We start from the raw sequence: 13,271 nt of genomic DNA on the forward strand, positions 1-13,271 counted from the left end.
TTGACAACTTGGAGTCACGGTTTGTGGGGTCTGCGCCACACTCAAACACTGCCATTAGCTCTTACCAACTGAAATCTGGACTCATCTGACCAGGCTACGATTTTCTAGTCATCTAGGATCCAACCGATTTGGTCACGAGCTCAGGAGAGGCGCTGCGGGCAATATCATGCTGTTAGCAAAGGCTCTCGCATAGCGCGTTTGCTGCCTCAGCCGATTAACCCCAAATTTCGCCTCTCTGTCCTAACGGATACGTTCACCCTACGTCCCACATTGACATCTCCGGTTATCTCACGCACTGATAACTCTACCCTGACGCTGCTGCTCTCGGTCGTTAAGTGAAGGCCGTCGGCCACTGCATTGTCCGTGATGAGAGGTAATACCTGAAATTTGGTATTCTCGGCACATCCTTGACACTGTGGATCTCGCATTATTGAATTCCATAATGATTTCCGAAATGGAATGTCCCATGCATCTAGCTCCAGCTACCATTCCGTGTTTGAAGTATTTCAATTCGCATCGTGTGGCCATAATCACGGCAGAAACATTTTCACATATACCTTGTGTACGCGATACTATCGCCATCTGTATATGTGCATATCGCTATCCCAGCTTTTTTCAGCTGAGTCTAAGCAGAGCAGAGACGAATGGACCGAAAATAGGGAAATCCAGTGACACAAGCAACTTTGATAAAGGACAGGTGTCTATGGCCTGGCATCTGGGAATGAGCATCTCGGAAACGGGGAGGCTGGTCGGCTGTCTAAGGACGGTGAAACCTCAGAACAAAGAAGATTAGGATTTAACGTCCCGTCGACATCGGGGTCATTAGAGACTGATGTAAAATCACGAGTTGGTGCGATAGGGTGTTGGACGTCCAGGTCTCATCGCAGATTGTGGAGGACGGAGACTTACCTCCTTCCTAACTAGGTTAGGTAGTGAATTGTGGCAGATATAACGACAGAGTACAATGCTACTGAACGCAAAAACGTTTTGGAGCACGAAGTTCCACACATATTTTTAAACATCAAATTCCGTTGTAGATGTCCCCATTGTGTCTCCACGTTGACTCAGTGACATTGTCAGTTTTGATTAAAGGGGGTACAGGATGATCGGGAAAGGACTGTGAATCAATGGAAGCGTGTTACCTGGTTGGATGAATAAAGTTTCTTGTTACATCATGTAGATAGTAGTGTCCTGATTCACCAACACCCAGGCGAACGCCTGCTGGAAACTTGCATCGCGCCGCGAACTCAGGCGTGGGGGCAGTATTAAGCTGAGGAGGACATACACCTGGACTTCCATATGACCCGTGGCAGTAATTGGTGAACATTACTGCGGACCATCTGCATCCCTTCGTGCTTTCTCTCTTCCCCAGCGGTGATAGCATCTACCAGCAGGCTAACTGACCCTGTCACAAGGCCAGAATCATGCCGCTGTGATCTGAGGGGAATAATAGTGAACTCGCACACAGGTAACATTATGTGGCCTGTGTAACGCCTTCGACTGTGTTCACCACCATGTTTTGCTCTCCAAACTAGAATACTATGTAGTTTGTGGCAAAAGTCTAAGACTAATCATACCTCGATGACAGAAAGCAGGTGGTAAGTTCAGGAGGTCAGTTATCAAACACACTTGATGTTAAACATGGGGTGCCACAAGCATCAAAATTAGGACCTCTTCCATACCTGATACAAATAAATAACTTACGGGATAATATAGATGTAAATACATATATGTACGCAGATGATACTATTTTTCTGCCTATAATCTACGCATTTAAAGTCGTTTTCAAAAGAACGAGTTTTGTGGGAGAAAGTGTAGCATCCTGGTTTAATGCACATGGTTAACTATTAAACGTAAATAAGATACAGAATATGATATTCAGTCTATCAAAGAGTGCAAAAATAGAAAAATAAAATGTAACATTTTTAGGCATAACCATTGAACATGTAACAGTTACGTAATCAAGAGTAACATACTTGCTGATGGCGTGTGTCACCTTTGACTATGTAAGGATAGCGTATTTTGCCTTTTTTCAATCACTTTAAAATACGGATTAATACTCAGAGAAAATAGCAAAAACATAAATGAAATTGCCGCGCGGGATTAGCCGAGGGGTCAGGGACGCTGCAGTCTTGGACTGTGCGGCTGGTCCCGGCGGAGGTTCGAGTCCTCCCTCGGGCGTGGGTGTGTGTGTTTGTCCTTAGGATAATTTAGGTTAAGTAGTGTGTAAGCTTAGAGACTGATGACCTTAGCAGTTAAGTCCCATAGGATTTAAAAAAAAATGAAATTATGTAATTCAGGATAAGACAATTAAAATAATGGCAAAACAAAACATCCAGTCAGTATGTAGCTAGCATGTTCAAACGCCTCGGGCATGGATGTGTGTGATGTCCTTAGGTTAGTTAGGTTTAAGTAGTTCTAAGTGAAGGAAACCGATGACCTCATATGTTAAGTCCCATAGTGCTTAGAGCCATTTGAACCATTTTTTTCGTTGCAACTTTTAGCGCCTCTCAAAGATTTTTTCTGTTATGCCAGAGTTTCAGAGCGTGCCCCACCCGTTGCTCGTAGGACACCGAGTTCTGTCTATTCACAGGTCAATATTGCAGCAGTAGCAGTTCTGATTGCTCCACTGATTCGTGCACGAAGGGCAGCAACGTCACTGCTGGTGTGCTCACGCGATCCTCGATGAAATGCAGCTTGCATTCTGTCAGTAGGTACTGGAAACATACAGTGACGTTTACTTCGGGGAAGGTGTCTGGCACTGCCCGTATCTGTAAAGTTTTTGAACCACCACACGGTGCTTGTTTTCTTCCGTCATGCTCTCCCATACTGACATCAATAAATCCACAGTCCCATTGTCACAGATTTGTATCCTGCATACCAGGTGACACGTTGCGCCTTCTTCAGAACTGTCGCCATGTTGATGCACTCTAAGTCTAATCTGCAAAACAGGACAAAGAAAAAATACTTTGAGAGTTGCTAAACGGTTTACTACAAACCACGATTCTCTATCTCAAATAGTTTCCAACTAGAACAGACAGCAAGAAGTCATTCCCCACAGTGCCGAGAATGGCTATGATGTGGGGTCGGAGTGGGGTATGGTTAAATGGGGAGTGCCCCAAGGATCAGTTCTGCGGCCACTCCTGTTCCTTATTTCTGTAAATGGTATGCCTTCTAGTATTACAGATGATTCTAAAATATTTCTGTTTGCTGACGACACTAACTTGGTAGTAAAGGATGTTGTGTGCAACGTTGTCACTGTTTCAAATAGTGCGGTCCAAGGCATAAGTTCATGGCTTATAGAAAATAAATTAACGCTAAATCATAGTAAGACTCAGGTTTTACATTTTCTAACACCCAATTCAACAAACCCGGCGTTTTAGTTACACAAAGTGGGAATATGATTAGTGAGACTGAACAGTTCAAATTTCTAGGTGATCAGATAGATACCAAACTTTCGTGGAAAGCCCATGTTCAGGAACTTGTTCAAAGACTTAATGCTGCCATTTGTACTATGAGAACAATATCCGAAGTAAATGACAGTTCGACATGAAAAGTAGCCTACTTTGCTTATTTTCATTCTCTTAGGACGTATGGTGTTGTATTTTGGGGTAACTTTTCCCATTCTCAAAGGGTATTTTTGGTTTAGAAATGGTCGGTTCGGCCAATAAGTGGTGTAACTTCGCAACCCTCTTGTCGATCCCTGTTCATTAGTACGGATATTCTGACACTGGTCTCTCAAAACATATATTCTTTAATATCGTTTACTGTTAACAATATCAGCTTATTCCCAAGAATTAGCAGCTTTCATTCAGTTAATACTAGGCAGAAAACCAGTCTCCATTTGGACAGCACGTCCTTGACTCTTGTACAGAAAAGCGTACAGTATTCTGCTGCATCCATTTTAATTAAGCTACCACAAGAAAACAAAAATATTAGCAGTAACCAACGCGCTTTCAAATCTCAACTGGTCTCCTCATGAATCACTCCTATTCTGTCGAGGAGTCCGTTGAAAAATTAAGCTGATTCCTATGTTATATTACTGACTGCGTTTATAGAAATTTATAGCTGGTCGTCTTTTTAGGTTTCATAAACATTTTATTTTATTTGTTATTACTTTTCTGTTGTAATTCCATTTACTGACTCGTTCCATGACCATGGAGATTTGTTCCTCAGTTTGGTCCTATGGGACTAGACGTGTAAAATTAAAAAAATTCCAAGCCATGATTTTTTGAAATAATAGGGATAGACTTGAAAAGATTCGTGCCAGATGTTCTGTTAGTAACTCCAGATATCAACCTCACTGCTCGTTTTTGAACTTTTTCAACTTCTGCAGTATTTCCCCAGAATATTACACAATAGAGAATCCATACTGGAAGACGACTGTGTGGCTGTTATGTTGCCACAAATATAGGACTGTATAATTTAGCGGCCACGTGAATCGGAGAGTAGGGCGCATGCAGAGCCATATAGATAGTAATTTCTCCCTCGTTGAATATGCGAATGCAATAGGAAATAATGTAAATAATATTGGTAAGATATACCCTCCGCCACGTACTGTACAGTGGTTTGAGAAGTATATGATTTTATAGATGCAGACGTAGAAGAAATGAGACTGTTACAAAAGTAAAAACACTAGTTAAACAAGTTTACCTGTACCTTTTAGAAACATTCTTTCGCATTCTTGAAGGATTTTAGGCCTTTTTTTTTTAATCCGCCCTTGTTTCTAATCCCCTTTACGCTAGAAAAAGGTGCACTTTTTCTGTGTCATGAAATGCCGCTGGCACGTCCTGCTGAAACGTAAGAGTGAAAAATTGGAGTAAAATAATCGACAACGTGTGCATTTACATCTAAAAGATAATTCTTGTTACCGTTTAAAAACTACCGAAGAGACGTAGGTGACGCTGAGACAATTAAAATAATATAAGACAAAAAAAAAAAAAAAAAAAAATGGGTCTGAGCGCTATGGGTCTAAACATCTATGGTCATCAGTCCCCTAGAACTTAGAACTACTTAAACCTAACTAACCTAAGGACATCACACAACACCCAGTCATCACGAGGCAGAGAAAATCCCTGACCCCGCCGGGAATCGAACCCGGGAACCCGCGCGTGGCAAGCGAGAACGCTACCGCACGACCACGAGCTGCGGACAATGTAAGACTTATGGGGTCGCAAATATCGGCAAACACCCCAAAAATGGATGAGAAATATTGAACACGTGACGCCACCAGATGACGTACGCCGCCGTACGTGCAACGGTTGGGCTTGGGAGTCAAGGGGTGATCAGTGAGGCAATACTTGCATTCGGGCAAATGGTGCAAATCTCGAACACTTTTTGTGAATGTGCTCTGTTATAAAGGTTTAAGTTACGAAAGTATTTTCCTCGCTATAACCAAGTAAAACTAAACTAAACTCCGCCCGAACAGGCCACGAAGGCCCAACGGTACCGACCGGCCGTCGTGTCATCCTGAGCCCACAGGCGTCACTGGATACGGATATCGAGGGGCATGTGGTCAGCACACCGCTCTCCCGGTCGTACGTCAGTTTCCGAGACCGGAGCCGGTACTTCTCAATCAAGTAGCTCCTCGGTTTGTTTCACAAGGGTTGAGTGCATCCCGCTTGCCAACAGCACTCGCCAGACCGGATGGCCACCCATCCAAGTGCTAGCCCAGCTCGACAGCGCTTAACTTCGATGTTCTGACGGGAACCGATGTTACCACTGCGGCCAGGCCGTTGGCTATAACCAAGTACAAGCTGTTCTAGTTTTTGTGTTTCTTTCCTTTTGCCCCTTCTTTTTTCGTTTACAGACATTATTTATAAAGAAACCGTGGGTCGTTGCTGGCAACTACGCAATTCGGAAGCTTACTTATACTCATTATTTACATGTGACGCAATACGGTAGGTTTTCGCTGTACTGTGCTTTACAATAAGCCAGCGGATTTCACGAGACCGTTAAACAAAATAATAAATCTTACCTTCATGTACGCATATAACTGTCTAAAGGCATGAAAAAAAAAAAAAATACTGCCTGCCAGAAGCAAGACTCGAATCCTCAGCTCCACGCGCGTAGGCTCGGAGCCACACTGAGATGAGTACTTGTATTGGGCTGGTATGACCAGGTGCGACAGACCGAAAGGCTCAAGCGCCGTACGTGCGGCGAGGTACGTCACCTGGTAACGTCACATGCTCAACATCTGTCAGCCACTTTTGGGTCATTTCCCGACACTTGCGACCCCATGTGTCTTACATTAAATGACTTGTCTCAGCGTCATCTACGTCGCTTCCGAGGTTTTTAAACGTTAATAAGAATCTCCCTGTATACTCCGCTAGCGAACTTATAGTGTGTGGCGGCGGGAACATTGGTTACAACTGTCACTTTCTCCTTTCTAGCCCATTTAACGAAGATGAAAACAAGCTGAATAAGGGAAAAAATCGTGCAGTGGTAAATTTTACAGTAGTAGGAGAGAGTGCCATGAACAACATATAACTCCTGACAGGTAGGATGTGAGACTGGTGGTGGGAACACGTTTAAAGATAACTTTTTAATGTTTTTATTGAATAATTCGAAATCCAAGGCTTCTAGAGAAAAATGTCTCCTAGTAGAAAATTAAACTACATTAAATTTCCTGCAAGACAGGTACTCTTAATTTTTGCTCTAGGACTTACAGTTTTGTGTAGCTCGAGATGGAAAAATCGCAAATTATTAAAAACAGTGTTTCAACGATATAAAATGAAAGTATATTGTTAAATGAAGTGGGCTAGGAACAAATATTCAATGTGTGTACCACAGCCAAGCGCAGTAGAAACATACGAGAGACAAATTGTGTTCTGATGTGCGAGAGGCTGAGGGGTTGTGGCGACAGGGGGGAGGGGTGGGGGGGGGGGGGTGAAGTGTTATTGCAGATGGGAAGGCAGGTTGTTGGATTTGTTTCATGCACTTCCTTCCCTTGTGGCTCTGCAAACCGAAGAGCGATAGGACGAATCCCTACTCTTTCTACCTCACTAAGTCACAAAAAGCATGTACAGGGTCTTCCACAAAGCTGCACCAACCCTCCCATAGTGCACCTTACAAATAACTTGCAAAGCAGTGTGCAGATGGGAGTTTTCCACAGGGTGTATCAACACTACATGTAACACAGGTACGTGTTACAGATAATACTATGGCAATAAACACATATGGCCAGAGTATATGTAAACGTGTACACAACGTTCTACAGAGCGGGGAAAAATTGATTATTAGCTATTCTGTATGGAACCTTCACTGAGCTCAGGTTTATACAGGGCGTCCCAGGGGGAAAGGTAAAGATTCACGAATATGACAGGAACGTTCATTTGAAACAAAAAGCCTCAGATGGACATATTCCCTATTCCGAATGGTTTCCAAGCTATCATTTGTTTTTGGCCTAATGGCGCATATATATGTCTTACACACCTAGCCAAACACAGTTAACCGATACTTCTCTCTGATACACTCTGAAACCCTCACACTAATTCATTCGCAACGTACCATGGACAGCTGCTTGTTCAGTGGGCCAGTTGAATGGCGGAAAGACATCCAGAACAGAGAGGCTGAAAGGAATGGGGTAGGTGTGGCTAGAATAAAACATCAAAGACGCTGGATGGGTAAGACATGTATGTATGCATCACTGTCTCAAAAAAAAAAAAAAAAAAAAGGTACATTCAATGCGTTCTATGTCGGAAACCACTCAGAATAGGACATCTGTCGCTCTGACTTTTTAACTTCAAGTAACTCCTCAATTGGTTTCGCAAGGGCTGAGATCAGACCCGGATAGTCTCATCCAGATGCTAGCAAAGCCCGACAGCGCTTAACTTTTGTGATCTAACGGGTACAGGTGTTACTCCTGTGGCAAGGCTGTTGGCCACTCCCTCCCTCTACTGAACAAAAATTTACGACCACAGGAACTTTTTCCCCTAATATCCTTCGTTTCTGGACTATTCCTATCCCAGCCGCAAATGGTACACGAGAATAACAACTGCTGGGAGCCCTCATATGATCTCAAATCTCTCTCATTTTACGTTTCTGCTCTTTTCGCGAAATATATGTAGGAGGAAACAATATGTTGGTTAACTCTTTTCGAAATGAATGCCCTCTGAATTTTAATAGTTAATCACTCCATGATGCACAATGTCTCTCTCGTAGCATCTGTCGCTGGAGAGAAATGAGTACATCAGTGACGCTTTCGACACTTCTAAACGGACCCATGAAGGAACATGCCGTGTTTTTCGGATCTTCTCTATTTCCTCTATTAGTTTTAGCTGGTAAGGATCCCACACTCAGAAGTAGCATTTAAGCATCGGTCAGCTAATTTACATATACATACATACCCTGCAAACCACCGTTAAGGTCGTGTCGTGATACTAAATATATGGGTTTCTTCCCATTCCAGTTGTATGTGTATAGCGGGAAGAACGACTGGTGAAATTGCTCTGTGCGTACTGTATAGTCAAATTTTGTCTTCACGTTCCCTATGGGAGTGGCACACAGGGGGCTGAAGAGCCTGCAACAGGCCGATGTCAACAATGTCGGTCTACAATTCTGTTCTTCCTATCTGTTACCCTTTTTGTAAACAGGAGTGGTCCGTGCTCTTTTCCAGTGATATGGAACTATTCGTTGCGCAAGTCGTTCTCGATAAATATGAGATAAAACATCCCCCAGGAATACCTTCAGCAAGACACTGCACCACCCCATCGCCCCCAGTTAGTAGTCGTACACTACTGGCCATTAAAACTGCTACACCAAGAAGAAATGCAGATGATAAACGGGTACTCATTGGTCAAATATATTATACTAGAATTGACATGTGATTACATTTTCACGCATTTTGGGTGCATAGATCCTGAGAAATCAGTACCCAGAACAACCACCTCTGGCCGTAATAATGGCCTTGATACGCCTGGGCATTGAGTCAAACAGAACTTGGATGGCGTGTACAGGTACAGATGCCAATGCAGCTTCAACACGATACCACAGTTCATCAAGAGTAGTGACTGGCGTATTGTGGCGAGCAAGTTGCTCGGCCACCATTGACCAGACGTTTTCATTTGGTGAGAGATCTGGAGAATGTACTGGCAAGGGCAGCAGTCCAACATTTTCTGTATCCAGAAAGGCCCGTACAGGACCTGCAACATGCGGTCGTGCATTATCCTGCTGAAGTGTAGGGTTTCGCAGGGATCGAATGAAGGGTAGAGCCACGGGTCGTAACACATCTGAAATGTAACGTCCACTGTTCAAAGTGCCGTCAGTGTGAACAAGATACGTGTAACCAATGGCACCCCATTCCATCACGCCGGATGATACGCCAGTATGGCGATGACGAATATACGCTTCCAATGTGCGTTCACCGCGATGTCGCCAAACACGGATGAGACCATCACGATGCTGTAAACAGAACCTGGGTTCATCCGATTGAAGTTTTGCCATTCGTGCACCGAGGTTCGTCGTTGAGTACACCATCGCAGGCACTCCTGCGTTCCCCAAGGTAGTGTTATAGGCCCATTGCTGTTCCTTATCTATATAAACGATCTGGGAGACAATCTTGGTCTAGCGGTTCTAGGCGCGCAGTCCGGAACCGCGCGGCTGCTACGGTCGCAGGTTCGAATCCTGCCTCGGGCATGGATGTGTGCGATGCCCTTAGGCTAGTTAGGTTTAAGTAGTTCTAAGTTCTAGGGGACTGATGACCACAGATGTTAAGTCCCATAGTGCTCGGAGCCATTTTTGAGCCAAGGAGACAATCTGAGCAACCGTCTTCAGTTGTTTGCAGATGACGCTGTCGTTTATCGACTAATAAAGTGATCAGGAGATCAAAACAAACTGAAAAACGATTTAGAAAAGATATCTGAATGATGCGAAAAGTGGCAGTTGACCCTAAATAGTGAAATGTGTGAGGTCATCCACATGAGTGCTAAAAGGAATTTATTAAACTTCGGTTACACGATAAATCAGTCTAATCTAGAAGCCGTAAATTCAACTAAATACCAAGGTATTACAATTACGAACAACTTAAATTGGAAGGAACACTTAGAAAATGTTGTGTGGAAGGCTAACCAAAGACTGCGTTTTATTGGCAGGACACTTAGAAAATGTAACACTTACTGAGGAGACTGCCTACGCTAGGCTTGTCCGTCCTCTTCTAGAATACTACTGCGCGGTGTGGGATCCTTACCAGATAGGACTGACGGAGTACATCGAAAAAGTTCAAAGAAAGGCAGCACGTTTTGTATTATCGCGAAATATAGGAGAGAGTGTCACAGAAATCATTATAAGAAAGGCGTTTTTCGTTGTGACGGAAACTTCTCACGAAGTTCCAATCACGAACTTTCACCTCCGAATGCGAAAATATTTTGTTGACAACGACCTACATAGGGAGGAACGATCACCACGATAAAATAAGGGAAATCAGAGCTCGTACGGAAAGATATAGGTGTTCATTCTTTCCGCGCGCTATACGAGATTGGAATAATAGAGAATTATGAAGGTGGTTCGATGAACCGTCTGCCAGGCACTTAAACGTGATTTGCAGAGTATCCATGTAGATGTAGATATTCTCCGAAAGGAAGACCGTAATCTGTTAAACTCGCTTATCTGGCTGTAGGAAGAACGAGTGCGTCTCTGTGACATGGTTGCCTGCTTGCTTCATACGTTGCACCACACTAGCCTTCTGGCTGTCAGCATTCTCTTTATGAGGGTAGACACAAATGGCGCTCTGGTGGCTATGCCCCTGCTCTATATGGTGGCGGACGACGCTGAAACCATTATCAGTACATCTACTATCCCCCTGATGACATATGCCGTCATCGAATCAAAATCGATGTTGTCTTTACAGGTGCACTAATTTTTTTTCCTCCAGTGTACAAGGGTCAGTAAAATAAAAACGAGACAGATGGAAAAAGTAAGTAAACTACTCATTATTTCAAAAGTAATCGCCATAACTGTTAATACATTTATCCCACCGTAACACTAGACCAGGGTCCGCCCCTGGTAGCTGAGTGGTCAGCTCGACGGAATGTCATACCTAACGGCCCGGGTTTGATCACCGGCTGGGTCGGAGCTTTTCTCCGCTCAGGGACTGGGTGTTGTGTTGTCCTTATCATCATCATTTCATCCCCATCGAGACGCAAGTCGCCGAAGTGGCGTCAACTTGAAAGGCTTTCACCAGGCGAACGGTCTACCCGATGGAAGGCCCTCGTCACACGGCATTTACATTTTTACTAGACCAGGGTTTCCCAAACTGTGTACCGCGGAACACTAGTGTATCGCGGGAAGTGAATAAATGCTATTACTAACATGGTAGTTTTATTTTTCGACATTTTGACGGTACTAGCTCTGTTTTTAATTTTGTTATGATTTCTGTGTTATTATTTATGATTTAAAATTAATCACTGAATAAAACAAGTTTCCTAATTTTTTTAAAATTTTATTGTCCTTCAAAATAAACGAAGTGTTCCGCCAAATCACTAGGATTCTCAGAGAGCTCCGTCAGAGGAAAAGTTTGGGAATATCTGGACTAGAAGATCAATTTCTTCACTGAAGAACGTTTGCCGTTGCCTACGGAAACACAGTTGTAACTACGTGTGCACCAGTTCGTTCGAAGCAAATCGACGGCCACGAATGTCTTTCTTCAGGGCTCTAAAAACGTGGATATTGAATGGGGACAGATTGTTTCGACTACTCTGCAGAAGTTTCTCTGGGAAACCCTTGCACGTCCTCATACAGTCCCGATATCGCCCCATGCGATTTCATATTTTTGAGCCCCGAAGAAAGACATTCGCGGCCATCGATCAACTTCGGAAGAAGAGGTGCACACCTGACAAGGGAACATCTCCATCGCACCCCCCTCAGATTTAGTTATAAGTTGGCACAGTCGAAAGGCCTTGAAAAACTGAACACAGATCAATCGAGAAAACAGGAAGAAGTTGTGTGGAACTATGAAAAAATAAGCAAAATATACAAACTGGGTCGTCCATGCCTAAGATAGGCAATATGAAGGGCAATGTGAGTCGAAGAGCGCCGTGGTCCCGTGGTTAGCGTGAACAGCTGCGGAAGGAGAGGTTCTTGGTTCAAATCTTCCCTCGACCGAAAATTTTGCTTTCTTTATTTTCGCAAAGTTATGATCTGTCCGTTCGTTCATTGACGTCTCTGTTCACTGTAATAAGTTTAGTGTCTGTGTTTTGCGGCCGCACCGCAAAACCGTGTGATTAGTTGACGAAAGGACGTGCCTCTCCAATGGGAACCGAAAACATTTGATAGGTCAACCGATTCCTCCACAGGAAAACACGTCTGATATTTTGTATACGACACTGGTGACAGCATGTGCGTCACATGACAGGAATATGTTGTCGACCCACCTAACTAGTACACTTGGCGAATGGGTGAAAAGATTCTTCTACCTTGCCCGATTTAGGTTTTCTTGTGGATGTAATAATCACTCCAAAAAAAGTGATGAAAACATAAGTGTTTTTCACATAAACTGAAAATAAAGAGTTAAAATTTTCGATCGAGGGTAGATTTGAACTGAAGACCCCTCGTTCTGCAGCTGTTCACAGTAACCACGGGACCACTGCGCTCTTCGACCAATACTGCCCTTAATATTGCCTATATTACACATGGAAGACCCAGTTTGTATATTTTCCTTATTTTTTCATAGTTCCACACAACTTCTTCCTGTTTTCTCGATCGATCTGTGTTCAGTTTTTCAAGGCCTATCCACTGTGCCAACTTATAACTAAATCTGAGGGGGGTGCGATGGGGATGTTCCCTTGTGAGTACAATTGTGGTTCCGTGGGCAACCACAAACATTTTTTCATGAAGGCATTGAACACCTTCTCTTACAGTGCCATAAATCTATTAAGAATTATGGCAATTACTTTTGAAATAATCTGTCTCGTTTCCATTTGACTGCCCCTTATACTTGACGTTAAATTTCTGTTCATCGCCAGTTTCCTTTCACAAGGATGGGCCATCATGCAGAGCTTTCAGTTCACCCCGTGTCTTCATATATTATATCAGAAAGTGAGAAATTAAAAAATGAATTATTATTTTCGGTGTGCGAATAGAAAAAAATCTTCTTTAAAGAAACAATGATTAACTACGAATATAAGTTAACGGTTGGGAAGCCTTTTTTGAAGTTATTTGTCTGAGGTTGTAGTCTTATGGAGAAATGAAACGTAGACTTTAAACAGTTCACACAACAAAAGAACACAAGCGTTTCAACTATGGGGCTACAGAAGACTTTTGAAAATTTGATGGAT

General features: G+C 43.3%; 1 protein-coding gene across 4 annotated transcripts in view; it reads right to left on the reverse strand.

The window, feature by feature from the left end:
• The window catches only part of LOC124569472, a 463,279-nt gene that overhangs the window by 17,275 nt on the left and 432,733 nt on the right, over positions 1-13,271 (reverse strand). The gene's annotated exons all lie outside the window — the stretch shown is intronic.

The sequence above is a fragment of the Schistocerca americana genome, unplaced genomic scaffold (genome assembly GCF_021461395.2).
Source record: "Schistocerca americana isolate TAMUIC-IGC-003095 unplaced genomic scaffold, iqSchAmer2.1 HiC_scaffold_15, whole genome shotgun sequence".
Lineage (NCBI taxonomy): Eukaryota > Metazoa > Arthropoda > Insecta > Orthoptera > Acrididae > Schistocerca > Schistocerca americana.